The 5,638-nt window shown below is 45.6% G+C and overlaps 1 long non-coding RNA gene across 1 annotated transcript; it reads right to left on the bottom strand.

Annotated features, from left to right (window-relative positions):
- Positions 1–682: 682 nt before the first annotated feature.
- Positions 683–1,966, bottom strand: LOC133710364 (uncharacterized). Its single transcript, XR_009846615.1, has 3 exons — positions 1,889–1,966; positions 1,720–1,796; positions 683–916 (listed from the first exon to the last, which is right to left on the bottom strand). It is a non-coding gene; the product is annotated as an uncharacterized LOC133710364 (long non-coding RNA).
- Between the last annotated feature and the right edge of the window lie 3,672 nt (positions 1,967–5,638).

The following is a 5,638-nucleotide window of genomic DNA, read 5'->3' on the forward strand; positions in this document are numbered from 1 at the left end:
CAGGTTCTTTGAAGCAGCCATTCTTATCTTGCCGTGCCTTCACCCACATCGTCGCACGATCCAATTTCTCTAAGGGGATTGACTCGGACTATAACAAATGAAAAATATATTAGAATTGGTAACCACAAGCTCTATTCACAAAGTTCAATAAGTATCATCCAAAAACTAACCACACTATGCCAAAAAACTTATCAGACGACAGACAGAAACTGTTGTCTGATTTGGAGTGCCACCGATGTAGAGCGAGCCACTGTCTGTTGAAAATTCAGACAACGGTGGAACACAGTTGTCTGATAAACACACACACAACGGGTATGTGTTATAACTGTTGTGTGATGGCTCGGCAGATGCCATGCGCAGCTGCGGTGCTGCCTTCAGACAACAGAACTTGTTTAAGTCCGTTGTTTGTTAAGCTTTTCAGACAACGGAGCTCTAGTGTTTTCTGTTGTGTGAGAGTTAATTAGAAGACTTTATTTTTTCAAAGAACCATTGTCTGATGTATGAGAAATCTGTTGTATGATCATTTAAACATCCATTTACCTAATGAACAATAGTGATCAAATGGAAATAAAATTTGATGCAAACCATCAAATGAACTAGCAGTACTTTAACCCATACTTTAAACTTCAAAATACATTGGATCCACCAAGATATATACATTAGATTATACATTTGTATTAGTCATTGTTCCACAAAGTCATGAATCAGTGACAATTTATTGTCTTACATTGCATCAGAGACAAAAACATAAGTGTGCTAGAAATGGATACAGTGATTATTGGACTATTTATGATTGCTTGCCCACTTCGCCCACTACTAATGCTTGCTCCTGCTGCCCTTCTTTTCTTTCTTCTACTTTTGCCACCACTGATGTAATATGCCTGCTCCTGCTGCTCCTCTCTTCTTTCTTCTACTTCTGCCACCACTGATGTAATGTTAGTTAACAAGCCAAGGGAAGGAAACCTTTAAAAAATTGACTTGAGAGAATAAATTAACTTCTCTACAATTGAATAATCTACAACCACAAGCAAAAAACAACAACTTATTTCAAGAGGCAGCATGCAATATTCCCACATCAAAAGCCACACTACACATGAGTTGCTACACGCAAGAAGTTGCAGAAAAAGAAAAAAGAAAAAGACTTGCATCTACATCTCTTAATGCAAACCCCACTTTGGAAGGCAGGTGATCTTTCAAAATGCAAACTGTGGGAGAATCAGTTCAGTAGCTTTAACATTTGAATATTCACATTGCTGCACAATATTCTTGAAACAATAATTTAAAGAGGCTAAGAGTACATGACTACAATATTTGCAAAATAGTATGAAAGAAATTACAAGCTAATAACCAATGTAGAATATATTAGACTTCAAACTCAAGAAGGACATATCAAGAAGGACGCAAGTACGCAACCAAACTCAGGAAATTTAAAAAGAGAAGTGAATCTCATGTGAACTACTAGAAGAGGAATAAAAATTTATGTAAAATTCAGTTAGAAACTTGTTTACTAGAATAAGTTACGTAAACTGGGTTACATATAGCATCCAAAGTTTCCCATATGCTAGTAATAAGTCAGTAAAAAGAGGGGTAAAAAGTTCGTCATGCTTAACCTGAAATGACAGAAATGCAAAGTCTTAAATTCGTTTGGGTAAAAACTACTCATCACATGATGATAAACATCTATATTTCAAACATAACTTTATGTGTATTAATAGTAACCTCTGCAAATGTTCCACCAGCATGACTTCAAGAAGATCAATACATGCCATGCAGTCCTCAGTTAACAATTTTGAAGCCTGTGGTGCAAGCCATACATGTTCTCTATCAGGCGCTATTAATAGGAAAAATTAAAAAATTAAAAATAAACACCAGAGCTTTGAATACCTACCAAGGATATTGGAAGAAGTGATGGCTCATTTTGAGATATCACATACCACATCTTTTCATTTATCACGGTCTCCTCTGAGTATAAAAAGAGAGAAATGAGGAAGACATCAAGTTGAACATGTGCACTAGATGATGAGAACAGAATTCCAAAACTTTCTTAAAATTAAATGACTACTAAGGAGTCTAAACAAGATTGAGACCTGCTTTGGTGTCAACTGCTGGATTTATGTCAACTAATAGCAAGGCATATATACCATCCAAACGCTAAACTCCTTTAGTAAAACCAGTTTTGACAAGTTGAATGAGACTGGATTGGTGTGATGAACAATAATTTGGGTGCAATTCGATATATTAAGCACTCAAAGTAGATGTAGATCTCCATAACCATGAAGGACCTTGAAGTAGAGAAGTCTTCTCACCACTGTCACATGTCATACCACCATGTTTTATGGTGGATGCCCTCTTAATGCAAGCTTTTGTTGAACATATAATGAGAAAGGAAATAGTTTGGGTTCAGTATGTTAAAGTCTGGTATTTATCCTCATTAATGAACATATTAACTATAAAAATAAGAGATTGGTTCTCCAAAGGACAACATGTGCAGCCCTACACATATCCTTTGCTGGAAGGTATTAAATTTGGAACACCATCTGTTTAGTACTCATAGCTTACAAATAAATAACATTTTACACAATTTTGTTTTTATTGAGCATCTAGGCCTCAGATTTAAAAACAAAATGATAAAAATTTAAAAGAAAAAAGAAACAACAATAAAAAGATAGTTGAAGTACCTGACGCTGCAACACCAACAGCGGAAGAAGTATTGGGCATTACCCTGATAAATCGGCTGTGACCGGCCCAATCCTGAGGAAGATGGAACAAATTGGTTAGTGTTAATGCTCAAAGTCTGGCGGTAGCCAAGCCTTCGTTTAACGCGGGTCCGGCGGGCGGACCGCTACTCTGTATATTTGGTGATTCCTGCTAGCTGCCAAATGGAAAGCAGGGCGTCAGAGGGAGACCACGCTGGGCGGTCTTCACTTCTCCGATGCCTAAGTCAGTTGATATATATAGGCAGCATAGTAATAAATGAGAGTTAATGCGTAATTTAATGAAGGGAGAAGAGAGGACCTTTTATAGGTGAGGAGAGGTCTGATCTTCTCCTTGTTTTCGATGTGGGACTGAAGTGCTTCAGTTCCCAGTTTCAGTAGCTTCTGATGCCGTCTTGGCAGAGTGCGTGGCGGCGCGTCAGCGGTGATCCTGGGGAACGCTTGTGCTCAGGCCGTGGCCCGCCTGGCTGCCTATCTGTGGGTTACTCCTTTGACGATAGTTGGTACCTCTGGCGGTACGATGAGTGTGTCTGATTATAGCTAATTATGCTTTGCAACGTACATGTAGGTACAAGTCCCCCAAGTCCCCAGTCAAGGAGGGCAATCTTGGTTGGGGAGTTGATCGGCGGTATTAAGCGTTTTCTTCCGCTAGACTTTTGCAAAAGCATAATTAGCGTCAGTGCGTTGTCAACCATGGATATTACTGAGCAAATGCTTTATACCCTTTCGGGTGGGCCCCTGCTAGGCCCCCCAGGGAGTCCCCCACTCCCCGGCTAAGATGGACCTCCGGAGGGTCGCAAAATTTGTTTGGTGAGGGGGAGCTGCACGGAGCAGAGGGTGTTGGGTAGCGAACCCAATCTTTAGGACCCGAGTGACGGGGGTCAACGTACCTGATCAGGGTCGTCGTAGACTGTTGACTAGTCCCCGTGTCCCGTAGGGACAATCTGACCGTAATGTCGCGTGGCGGTCATTTGTCAGAATGAGGCGTGGCCTCGGGATCCGCCGCTGGCGTGAGTCCCCCCGCTGGTTCACAGCAGTAAACAGCGTCCAGTGGACGTGCTTGGCGTTAATTTATTGAGCGGTACCGCGCTGAACAAAGTACGCGACTTGCCAGATAAAAGAGGTTTCCGCTAGAGGTGTGCAGCGGAAGGTGCCCCGTTTGCATGATGACAAGGGAGAAGTTCCGTGGTTGGGAGACTTCGTGAATAACAGCTAGTGAAAAAGTTCCGCTGGCGGGGTTCCGCCCAGCGGAGATGGTCACTAGGAGAGGATAAGTGAGAAGTTCCGCTGGCGGGGTTTCGCTCAGCGGAAACTCACTTGGAGAGGACAAGTGAGGTTCCGCTGGCGGGGTTTCGCTCAGCGGAGACTCACTTGGAGAGGACGAGAGGTTCCGCTGGCGGGGTTTCGCTCAGCGGTGACTCACGTGGAGAGAAAAAGTGAGAAGTTCCGCTGGCGGGGTTTCGCTCAGCGGAGACTCACTTGGAGAGGGGTGTACCCTGGATTGCTTTCGTGATACGCCTGGACACGTGGCAAATAACTAGAGGGTTAGCGTGTGGAGACGCGTCTCCTCAGTCCGTCCGTCTTCTCGTCATTAATGCGAGTAATGATGGATTTCGTAACCGAGGCGACGCCTCGGTTAACCCGGAGGGTTAGTGCGGACAGGGGACACGTGTACGGCTGGGGTGTGATGTCGTTTTCTAGCGGACGGCCTAAAAGCCTCTGACGTTGACATAAAAGGGGGGGAACGTATTGAGAAGGGGGATCAGAAAATCCATTCGAACTGTTTGTCGTCTTCAAGCTCTGCCCAGCCGAGATTTGCAGAGAGAGTGCCGTGCGGTGGTGGAGGTCTCGTGGTCGGAGAGACGAAAAAGTTCCGTCGTCGGGGCACAGCGAGTAACAGCACGCCAGAGAGTTCACGACTGAGGTGAGTGTTCTGGTTATCCTTCTCTTTGGTTTCGTGTTTTTGTCGATTTATGGGATTGGTGTTTGAACTGGGTTTCTTGATGTTCGTCGGGGGTGTAAGATGAATTTTGAGGGTAGGGGACGGTGTTTAACAGAGAGTTATCAGTTAAGGTTTTGCTAGATGGTTGAATCTGGGTTGAGGGGGGTTTGTTCATATTTTGGTATTTTCTGGGTAGCTGTTCGTGGTGTTTCTGTTCTATACCTGATATAGGGATAGGTTAGATCCTTCTGTGGGCTAACTGATTTGGGTTTTAGGGTTTTGGGATGGCCAACGTCGTAGAGATCTCGAGCAGTGAGGACTCCGGGTCTGACGTGTCAATCAGTGCGGCGGATAGGGTTTTTATTGACTCGTTGCGTCCGTCTGCCCGTGCAGGAACCTCACTGCCAGAGCCGTTAGACATCGAGCCGCTGCAAACCATACCCTGGGAAGTTGTCATGGGCCGTACGTCGCGTCCGGAGAGTTCTAGGGCGGGTGAGGAGGCTGCTGCGCGGGAGAGTGAGGAGCGGCGAGCAAGTAATAGTGCCGCCAGTGGTTCTGCTGACGGGGGAAAAGTGACGGGGGAGGAAACGGAATCGGCGTGGGTGCTCCCGGATGGGACCCCCGTCGACGAGGCGGGAGGGCGGATGACGGCCGCCGCGGTTAATCGGATGAAACGGACATACCGGCTGCCGGGAGTTGTGAAACTGCGTCAACCGACGGCGGACGAGAAGGCCTCAATCCTTCCAGCGGGGTTCGCCGCCGTTCACGAGGCAATATTCCGCCAGGGGGTGATGTTACCGCTAGTGCCCAACCTTCAGATCCTGGTGTGTGAGTTCGGCATCGCGTTTGGGCAGATCTGTCCCAACATGTGGCGGTTGATGCTGGCGATGAACTCCTTGTGGCGCCTATCCGGGTGCGAGGGGCCGACGGTGGCGGAGGTCTTGCACTTCTACGAACTGGTGTACGTTAAGCGCCAAGGTTG

Source organism: Rosa rugosa, chromosome 1, assembly GCF_958449725.1.
Source record: "Rosa rugosa chromosome 1, drRosRugo1.1, whole genome shotgun sequence".
In the NCBI taxonomy this organism is placed as follows: domain Eukaryota; kingdom Viridiplantae; phylum Streptophyta; class Magnoliopsida; order Rosales; family Rosaceae; genus Rosa; species Rosa rugosa.